This window comes from Pantherophis guttatus, chromosome 5 (genome assembly GCF_059756535.1).
Source record: "Pantherophis guttatus breed Tessera chromosome 5, ASM5975653v1, whole genome shotgun sequence".
NCBI lineage: Eukaryota > Metazoa > Chordata > Lepidosauria > Squamata > Colubridae > Pantherophis > Pantherophis guttatus.
In genome coordinates this window covers 29,040,257-29,052,165 of record NC_142067.1, presented here as the reverse complement: position 1 = coordinate 29,052,165, position 11,909 = coordinate 29,040,257, and positions in this window count along the sequence as shown.

Here is an 11,909-nt window from a genome sequence, read left to right as displayed (position 1 = left end):
GAATTGATTTGTTAAAAGAAAATCTAGCACAATTCCTGATAGAAACAAGCATGGAAATTTGGAATTCCAGATAAAATGCATAACTCCTCTAACAGTAAACTATTGTTCAAGAGCAAGCCCCTCCAGTAACTCAACTGTGAAATTTGCTTTTAAATTCCCTTAAGTGTGATGTTAGATTACTATGATATCAGAATCTCAGAAATAGGATTCAATGAAACATGAAATCTACAGCCAAAATTTCTGTGCATAGACCCAGACAAATAAATCATATAATTGCTTATTTCACAGAGCATGCTAAGATAATGATTGGGTTCCCATAATAGGCTAAACCATGTTACCTAATTCCATTTTATCCTAGACCTACTATTGCAAGCTGAACCTAGGAATCACATGGGTAATGGCTGTTCTGAGGTAATTAGGAAATGTCAGTGAAATTTCATGGTAATGGCCTTTTCTGCTAATATAAAACAACAAGCAAAAAGGGACACATTCATAAAAATTTACTCTTTCTCTTTATAGAAATGTCTATTTTGATATCTTTCTGCTTCCCATTTTTTTAGTTTTTAAAAACAGATTTAAAGCACCACTCAATAGTATAACAGTTCCCACACAGAAAAGAATGAAAGTCTTCCTAACATTATACAGTTCTTGGGCAATCTGAGGCTTGTTCTGAGGTCACAAGAACAAAAGATTAAGACAGAAAAGAGAATTGTGAGGTGACACAATGGATTGTAACATAACTATTAACCCCAAGGCATTTTGTTTCCTTAGGCTTCCACACATTCTTTCCTCTGAAATAAATCAATTGATAACTCATGGAGTAAACTGCATGTAGTCTTCGAATTACATTGGTTCATTTAGTGACTGTTCAAAGTTACAACAGCACTGAAAAAAATGACTTGTGACCATTTTTCACACTTATGACCGTTGTAGCATTGCTATGGTCATGTGATTTACATTCAGATGCTTGATAATTGACTCATATTTATGATGGGTGCAGTGTCCACTTTTTCAACCTTCTGACAAGCAAAGTCAAAGAGGAAACCAGATTCATTTAACAACCCTGTTTCTAATTTAACAACGGCAGTAATTTATTTAACAAATGTGGCAAGGAAAGTCATAAAATGAGGCAAAACTCAACAAATTTCTCACTTAATAACATAAATTTTGAGCTCAATTGTGGTCCTAAATTGCGGACTATCTGTACACACCAGAGGCATTTCACTGCACACTTGGTACTCACAACTCTGCCTTCCAACAAGTGATGGATGGGGCAACTAAAAAACCCCCAATTTTATGACAAAGCCACTTTAGAATGAGAAAAATCACAATCTAAATATAAATCCATAAAATAGCCAAACCACATATAGAGTAAGAAAAGTCAATAATCTATTAACGATGCTTGACCTATTTGCTCTTTGTGAATTATGTTGTAAACTTACATGCTTTATTCATCTAGGAGTAAATCAAATTTCTAATGTAGCTATATTTTGAACTTCTCTGAATTCTAGAAAGGATTCTTAGCAGAAGAATGTAGCCAGAATGTATTTTAAAGTTTTTTTTTTAATGTGCCAAAATCCACTTTACATTTTCTCAAAGTGATGTCTTAGAAAAAAATATTTATATTTTCTAATTTTTCAGGTATTTGAGATTGCTATTGGCTGTGTTTTTCCAATTTATTTATTTTTTTGTTGGAAATAGGAGACAGCATTTCCTTTGGTGTTGCAATTTTCTATGTTGTATCTGTCTATCACTCTGAAACCTCCTGGCTCTTCACACTCTCTAATCTGATAAAGGCATTCCCTGGAATGGTGATTAAGATGCTGGGCTTGTTGACTGGAAGGTTGGCAGTTTGAGACCCAAATACTGTGTGACAAGGAGAACTCTTTTCTTGTCCCAGCTCCTGCCATCCTAGCAGTTCAAAAGCATGCAAATGCAAGTAGATAAATAGATACCATCTCAGTGGGAAGGCATCATTGTTCCAGGTGCCTCATCCAGGTGCATGCTGGCCACATGGCCATGGAAGCATCTTCAGACAATGTTGACCCTCTTGGTTAGGAAACAGATATGAACACCACTCCCTAGAGTTGGACCCAACTGATCAGGAGAAACCTTTACCTTTTTTAGGAAGTCAGATGATATTATAGAAATGATTATAGAATGGAAAGCAGGCAACTGACATATTTCATTTGCCACTTTTAGCTAAATAAGTGCAAGTATGCTATACTCCAGGGGTTTCAAACTCAAGGCCCGAGGGCCAGATCTGGCCTGCAAGGAACTTAGATCTAGCCCACAGGGCTGCCCTGAAAACAGAGAAGGACTGACCCACTGTGCTAGCGAAAATGGAGCTCAGGAGGACCGTGAGCTCTGTTTTCTCTGGCAGAGGGGTGCAGGAGGCCACCACAGTCGAAAATGTAGCTCGGGAGTCTGTTTTTTCTGGCAGAGTGCTCGGCCCACCACAGGCACCCCCAACATGAGTGACGTCAAGCTGGCCATGCCCACTCTGGCCACACCCACTTCAGGCCCCGAGGTCAAACACAACCCTGATGTGGTCCATAATGAAATCGAGTTTGCCTGCTATGCTCCATTCTTTAAAAAATCACTGAAATTCCCTTATATTTGGGGGAAAAGAAACTTCTCCCTCGTACAATTGAATAGGAATGAGCAGGGGAGGGAAAAATAGATTTTTTTCTGTATATCTTGCTATATATATATTTATTCATATATATATATTCATTCAGACATTTCCATAATGAAATTGAAACATCAAAAGAAGCCATAGAAGTAAAGGTACCTAGCTTTTTTTTATTGCTAAAATTTGATGGAGAGCTCATATTAATGACAACTAAGGTTGTTGGCATGTTTAAACGTGGATTTGATCTGAGGTTTGCATATTTTTTTTGTTCTTTACGTTTTAACAGGAAACAAGTCTAATGCATGTCAAAGTCCACCTAATGCATACTGCCCAGTAGATGCCTGGGATTTTTTTTATTATTATTATAATACTGAAATCTATTAGCACTAATGGCAGTTCCTTATCTTTAAAAAAAACTGAGGGAAAAAACTAATACCTTAAAGTGCTTATTTGGAGGGACATTATCTTCCCTCAAAAGCTTATTTGAAGTGGCTCTTTTTTAATCAGTTCACTGCATATTTTTATAATTAAAATTAAAAAGCAAGATCAGCCATCACACATTGTGTGTGATGCAAAAAGGTATGTTTGAATTCTCAGTGATTAATAGCGAAGGTGAAGAATATGAATAGTGGTTTTAAACCCACACACATTGGGAAACCACATATGAAGATACAAAGGAACACCCAAAATATGAGGAGGTAAATTTTGTATTTTTAGGGAGCATCAGGCAATGAATAAAATCTAACCAACACGATCCTTCCTTGCTATACATTTTTCCTGCATTTATGTAAAATAAAGTTGGTACTGTGTTTTGGTACTGTGTGTCTTTAGAACAAAATTGTAAGATGGCTTTCTCTACCCTGAAGTTTAACAAATTTCTAATTCCTTACCACTGAATGAAAAACAAAACCAGAACTCAAATTAAACTACCCAGCTGTAACAAACAGTTTTGTTTAATCAGAGACATACTACTACATCTTCTTAATCCCACCAATGCAGTTTCTGTGGGTCATGTACATGTTCAATATTTTTTTTATTAATTCCTGCTAATGCTGCTAAAAGAACTGCATATGAAGGTAAAAGGACTTGAACATCAGACTTGAACAGACTGAAAAGTTATTGTTTCCTTCAATAGCCATACATAGGCTTCCAGAGAAGGTTCAAGAATAGAATGAAACAATAACTTGTAGTGATTTGATATCAGTATCCAATATTTAGAGGTATTTATGGATTTCAAATGGAATGCGGTGGCTCAGTGGCTAAGATGCCGAGCTTGTCGATCAAAAGGTTGCAGTTCAGCAGTTCAAATCCCGAGTGCCACATAACAGGGTGAGCTCCTGTTACTTGTCCCAGCTTCTGCCAACCTAGCAGTCCGAAAGCACATAAAAAATGCAAATAGAAAAATAGGGATCACCTTTGGTGGGAAGGTAACAGGGTTCCATGCGCCTTTGGCATTTAGTTATGCAGGCCACATGACCATGGAGATGTCTTCAGACAGCGCTGGCTCTTCGGCTTTGAAACGGAAATGAGCACCGCCCCCTAGAGTCGGGAACGACAAGCACATATGTGCAAGGGGAATCTTTACCTTTACCTTATGGATTCCAAATATGGAAATTTCATTAGCTGTCATTCCATTAATTTCTTTGTGTCTTAAAAAAAATGTTGACCACTATTGAACAATATTTCTTTTTGCCTGTTTGTTCTGAACATATGTCCAGGTAATTTCCTTGAGGTTTTTTTTTCAATTATTATCAGCAATATGAAGGAAGAAGTCTATTCCTTCACTGTATAACTTTAAGACTTTATGAATATATTTTCTTTTATTTATTATTTATTTATTTAATTTACATTTAATTTACATAATTAAATATGTAATTTTCATTTAATTTAATTTACATTTAACTTACATTACTATGTCCCTGTATATCCTGCTTTTATCATTTCTATAAACAACTCAAAGGCAGTAGGCATATTCAATATTTCTTTCTCCTTTTAATTTCCTTACACAACAACCTTTTGAGGTGAGTTGGGCTGAGAGACAGTGACCCAACAATGACTCAAAGTCATTTAAATAAATCTTATACCCTTAAATAAAACAGGTTTTTTTGTTGAATTTATGATTGTCGAACCTTCTGTTCCTTTCCTATCATGCTTTAGAAAAATTCAAAGAAGTAGTGCAAGATTGGAAGAGATGCAGAGTCCTGGCCCATAGAAATGCCAAGAGTGGGACACGACTGAATGGATAACATCATCATCATATAACATTCTACATATAATTCCACCATAGTATACTTAAAGATGTTAAGATACGGTATTACAGTATATTTTATTTTTTTCTTAATATCTGTCAATATAAAGTTCGTACTTTTCGCTTCCATCACATAATAAATAAAATTCTCAGTAAGCCACCTACCATGAATCTAAGATTAGTTTTCTAGTCATAGCCAAATTCATATTCCAGTCACTCCTGTCAGGAAATGGAACTAATGCATCAAGGAAGGTACTCAGTGTAGATTCTATACTTTCTCTTGCCAACTGTTATTTCAAATTGATTATGAGGAAGAGTAATTTATCTTTTAACTCTCAGATAGCCAGGTCCACCATTTATTCCTTCCCCATAAGTGTGGGAGGTAAACATAGCTAGATGTACTTGCAGAAATGTACAGGAAAAAGAATAACAATGAATGAATACTGAGCACAATTAAGAATTTGTTGTAAGAAATTAAGCAAACCAATATGAAGGGATATGAAATGGGGTGAACCAGTTGAAATGAGCTCATTCTCATTTGCTGCTCCTTACAAGATTACTTTTCAATTCTGTTTTATTTAGCAAACACTATTCATTCACACACAAATCTAAAATCAACAACCTACTTCCAAAATGAACAACAAACTTGGGTTTTAACTAGATGAAATGAAATTGCTTTGTGCCATTATTATGATGATGATAATGATATTCAAGGAAATCCAAAGGAGCTAACAGACATTCTTTGAACACCACATGGTATTTTAAATGTTTTTTAAAAATGTTTTAATAGCTCAGGAAGGCTAGAATTGCTTTCTTTTTCACAGTAATTTCATTTATTTATTTTTCTTCTCTAATGTCTTTTCTTCTCTACATTTAAGCTTTCCTCACCTTTATTCTTTCTCTTCTTTTTCTGCTTTGTCTTCCACTTGCTGTTCTTGTTTTTTTGACAAACCCATGTTTTTTTCCCATAAAACTCTAAATTATGCAAAATGATATCTATTACATATTGTAATAAGGCACTCAAATGAACTGAAATGTTGAAATGCATTTCAGTTCCAAAGAGACTCAAGCTTTTCCAAATAAGAAAAAAAAAATAGATAAGACTAAGGGACTACAACCAGACAAGGTCTATAGAATTGCCAAGAATCAGACACAATTGAACAGATAGCATCATAACCAGTGGCTACTAGTGTATAAAGGGTGGTGCTATCTCAATTGGACTAATAAATTGCTTAATAATAGCTTTCACTTTGCCCCTCCTTTTAATTCTGGATGGATAAATTGTTTCCTCAATGAATGGAAAATTAACATTTTATGCACCTGGAAATTTATTAATCTCTAAATCTATTATTTTATAGGGAAAATCCCTGCATCTAAATAACAATAGATGATGTTAAATTTTAAATGTTAAATTTTAAAACTCCTGGCCTTCCTAGTCTACATCAATAATACTTAGAGGATTGGACTAATTAAATCATATAACTTTCGACCCTAACGAAATGGACCAAATAAAAAAACAAATAAAAATGTATTTCCCAATAGATTCGGAAGCTAAAAATTGGGAAATATGGTGGCCATTTAGAATAAAACATCTCTCGTTAGGAATATCCTAATCTCCCATACCTGGACTGGGAGGCCCAGCTCACTGTAACTCATAGCAACAGCAATAGCAATAGCATTTAGGCTTATATATCACCCCATAGTGCTTTACAGCACTCTCTGAATGGTTTCTAATATAGAAATGTTACTTGAATATTGCTTCCAACAATCTGGGTCCTCATTTTACCACGTCAGAAGGATGGAAGGCTGAGTCAACATTCAGGTTAGACTACTGTAACACTGTATGAAGCTGCCCTGAAGACCATTCAGAAGCATATGGGTAGTAAATGTTGCTAGATACATGTCACATGTCAGCTGCATGAGCTGCATTGGTTTCTGGTGTACTTCCGGGTGCAATTCAAGTGCCGGTAACATATAAAGCCCTACATAGCTTGAGCCTGGGATACCTGAGAGATCTTTTTTTTCAAGATTCTCTACCTATTCAACCAGGTTGAGAAGAATAGGCATGCTTCAGATCCCATTAGACAAAAAATGTTGACTGGTGAGGACCAGAAGAAAAGCTTTTTCTACAGTGATCCCTGCTCAATGGAACATATTCCCTTCGGAGATCAGAATGGCCCCAACCCTGTTAACCTTTCATAAGGCCCTAAAAATCTGGCTATGTTCCTGAGCCTGGGACACTGAATATGTCAAAGGGCCTTGTTTCCTGGCTATATATCTTGTTCCTATGTATATTTAATTTGGATGTTTTTAGTGTTTTTATTGGTGGTACTAATTTTATTGTTTTAAAATATTTTTAATATTTTAACTAATATTTTTAATTGTAAACCACCCAGAGTTATTGTTTGAGATGGGCACTGATAGAAATTGAATGAATGAATGAATAAATAAATAAATAAATAGATAGATAAGAGTAAAGGTTCCCCTCTCACCTATGTGGTAGTCGTTCCCAACTCTAGGGGAAGGTGCTCATCTCCGTTTCAAAGCTGAAGAGCCAGCGTTGTCCGAAGGCATCTCTGTGGTCATGTGACCAGCATGACTAAATGCCAAAGGTGCATGGAACGCTGTTACCTTCCCACCAAAGGTGGTCCCTATTTTTAAACTTGCATTTTTACGTGCTTTTGAACTGCTAAATTGGCAGAAGCTGGGACAAGTAATGGGAGCTCACCCCCTTACGTGGCACTAGGGATTGAACCACTTCAAACCACTTTCGATCGACAAGCTCAGCATCTTAGCCACCACGTCCCTAGAAGTAAATACAGAAAATCTCACAAAGTCAGGTCTGCAGCCCATCCCAGTGAGTGTTTTTCTCCAGTTCTATCTAGAAGTATCATGACTGAACCTGGAACTTTCTGAATGAGAACCTGGTATTCTATTGTTGAACTATGTTCAGTCCCCAAAGGACTGAGGAATGAAAAATAGCAATAATTAAAGCTAGGCAAAAAGATGCATTTTCCAAAGAAGTCCAAAAACTTGGCTGTCTTTTGAAAGAAGTACTCTTACAATTCTAGATTTGTGGGTTGAGAAGATCATTATGAACAGATTTCTAGTAAACATTATTAGTGAATGAGTCCCAAGATTGCATCTTTTGTTTTATGCTTATTGCTTGCTTACTCAAGGTACAGAAAATTCATGAAGTTGGGGAGGGGATTGTTGCTTGTTGCCGTAGAAACAGATACTGCAATCTTACCAAATGGTACTTAATGCATCACTTCTTTACTTCCTCCCTTGAGCCCAGTGCGACAATCTGATGCTCAAACTGAAAATTCCATTGCTGCCTTTGGAAAAAGATAGAAAGAAATAGTAGAATATAAAAATGTTGACATCCTACCTTTTACTGGAAGCTTGTGAGTCCTGTAATGGCTCCCATTTTCTTAGGCACGTGTTTTAATTTTCCCCATTTCTTTCTTTTCCTCCCCTTTTTTTATAGCTTTCAGTTTTTTTGAGTGCCACATCACTTACATTTGTGAAAGGATTTTCCTGAGGTTGCGGGGGATAACACAAATTGTATATTAGCAAATCACCCTTGTACATACATTGTACATTTGTCACTAAGTCAAAACCCTTGGGGCTTTCTTCATAGCAGTAATGAAGTATTTGAGAATAATTTATCTCTAACACATATGGTAGGAAATCACCCAGAGGAGAAGGAAGATTATGGAGACTAGGAAGATGAGAACACCATGAAATTACCCTGCCTCTAAGTACAAGATTGAAAGACTGCTAAAACTATTTGAAGAGATAACAACAAATAGTAACGCAAACATTATTGCCAGTCTCTTTCAACAAGCAGGGAGAACATTTATGGAAGAAATGTGAAAGAAATGTATTTACTCTGAATTGAGCCAGTGATCTAGTCCAGGGGTTGGCAACCTTAAACACTCAAAGAGCCACAAAGGTCCTAACCAGAAGCCCCCCATTCAATTCTGGAGCCGACCGGAAATCTGGTTCCCCCACCATAGTCTCCTCTTAGCGTGGCATCCTTTTTCGTCTACCTGTCCTAACCGAAAGCCCTATAAATTGTGGAGCCGACTGGCAACAGGGAGCTGCAGCAGAGGGATGAAAGAGCCACATGCGGCTCCAGAGCCATGGGTTGTTGACCCCTGATCTAGTTCATAGGCAGAAACTTCTTCATCACCTCTTGTCTGATCCTTTTTTTTTTTTGCAACCTATAAGCACTGAATAATAAATTGTTGTTCTTTTTCATGTTAAAAAATTGTGTTATTTCATTTAAATGTTTTGATAGTTGAGTGCACAAACTATTTTTTCTGCTTTTTCAGATTATTAGAATGCCTTCTCTGTCACAATGCTGGCCTTGAGATCCAAATGGCGTCCATCTGCTGTTGTTTAGAACACCCATGAAGACCTGAGTCTTTACCCAAACCATGGCATGGGATAGTGAGACCTTTCACTTCATTGCACTTTTATTTATTTTCATTTATTTTATTAAAACACTAATATCGCCACCTCTCTTTCAGGCAACTCTGGGTGGCGCCTAATCAAAGACAAAACTATATATAAAATCATTTTAAAAACTATAAAATGAAACCAATTAAAACATTAAACATTAAAAAAAAACCTGGTGCCAATCTGTGTTAACGTGCCATCATCTAAACTTCTCCCAATGCTAGGAGGAAAACCCAGGACTTTAAAGCCTTATGGAAGGCTAAAAGGTTGGAAGTCTGCCAAATCTCAGTGGGCAAGATGTTCTATAGAGCTTGAGATGCCATGGAAAGGCAAACTTCCTAGCTCTCATTGAATGACAATATTTGGAGAAGGGACGAAACAGGGGAACAGTAGGATACCTGAGGATGTCTTTAGAGAAAGACAGTCCTGTAGATTGCTTGACCCTGTGTCATACAGGATTTTAAAAACGATGACCAGCATCTTGAATTGCACATGGAAAGAAACTGGAAATCAATGCAGCTCATGAATCAAAGATGTTATATGGGCAAACCTATAACTGTGTATACTGCTGCATTCTGGACCACTTGATGATTCTGGCTGGTCTTCAAGGGAAGCCCTGTGTAAAACTCATTGCAGTAATTCAGATGGGAGGTGTCCAAGGCATGAGTGAGTGTGAAAGACTTCTCACAGTCCAGGGAAGGGCACATTGGTACACTAGATAAGACTCACATGACCACAGCTGCCACAGGCTCCTCAGGCACAAGCTGTGAGTCCAGGAGGGCTCCAAAATTGCACATCAGCTCAGTCCAGGGAAGTGCTACCCCATCCAGATTCAAAAATGAAGAATCCTCTTGTTACAGAGAGAGCCAAAAATCTATAGCCATTCTGTCTTGGCAAGATTGAGGTTGAAGCTGGTTCTACCCCATGCAGACTCTTACAGTCTCCAGGCATTCGGCCAGCGCTGACACTACATCACTTATCTGGCTAGGAATGCAGAAATACTGTATATTATCAGCATACTGCCATTATTATTATTATTATTATTATTATTATTATTATTATTATTATTATTATTATTATTATTATTATTATTATTTAATCTTTAGTGAAATTCACAGCCTTTGAGGCTGGTTAATAGCTCAGCAGCTTGAGTCCTAATCAAGGACCTAGGAACTGTTAAGGTATCATCGGAGGATGTAAGCTGTTCCGAGTAAGGTAGTTTTTTGTAGAGTCAAAATGTTCAAGTCCAGCAAATTTAGAATTTCTAAATAGCGGGGTAGCCCTTTGGATATTGCTCCAAGGGCTCCAATTACAATCGGGAGAACACACAATTTCTTTTTCCACAGTCGCTCAACTTCAATTTGCAAGTCCCGGTACTTTGTGTTTTTTTCTTGCTGCTTATCTTCAATCCGTGCATCACCAGGTATTGCAATGTCAATGAACCATACTTTTTTCTTTTCAACTATTGTTATGTCAGGTGTGTTGTGGACCAAGTGCCTGTCAGTCTGAATCCTAAAGTCCCACAAGATCTTGAGTTTCTCATTCTCTAAAACTTTCTAACCTGATGTTCCCAGTGGTTTTTGCTGTACTCAAAATTCAAACTTCTGGCATAATTTCCAGTGAATGATCTTAGCAACACGGTCATGGTGTTGTAGGTAGTCAGTTTGTGAAATTTTGCTGCACCCACTGATCAGGTGGTCGACTTATTATTATTATTATTATTATTATTATTATTATTATTATTATTATTATTATTTCATTGCTTAAAATTGTTGAGAGTTGGATGGCAAATGGTTTAAATAACCTAGACACAGTAGAATAGAATATTAAAAAGATGGAGAAAATCACAAAATATAAAGATCTGCAAATAGAAATAAAATGACTGTGGCAAAAAAAAGCAAAGGTAGTATTAATAGTAATAAGGACCTTGGGTGTAATCTCAAAACATCTGGAGCACCATTTGGACACCAAGGGCATTAACAAAAGCACCATCAATCAACTGCAAAAGGCAGCTTTACTTGGAACAGCTTACAACCTGTAAAGATACCTTTAATATCATCAAACAACAATATCTGCCTACAGTATCTCAGGTTCTTTGAAAGGACTGAGTTGCTGAACAAACATGACAAACCCACAGCAACATAAAAGTGACCATTATTTATATGGAAATAATAATTTATAATGATGTTTATAAATTCACCAGTTAAGCAATGAAAATGTTGGACAGTTACTATTTCTTTTAATGAAAAAGCCAAGTGGAAATCTTTATTCAATAAAAGAATTGATCTGCAACTATATCAATTGACAAAGGAGAGTGTCAGCTTTGGAAGCCATCTTAGCATCAGAAGCTTCCACGCTGCCAACTCCTTGCGCTTGGGAAAGTAGGAGGGGGGATTTAGGAGTAGTTAAACAAAATAGCATTCTTCCCTTCGGTCCAGGCCATGGTGTTTATGCATCTAGAGGAGGAGTGGTTGCAGAGATGTCTCAAGTTGGGACGGATGATGATTGAGCCATGTAACAGACTGATGGGTGCAGGGGCTGGATTTGGGGTTTTGATTT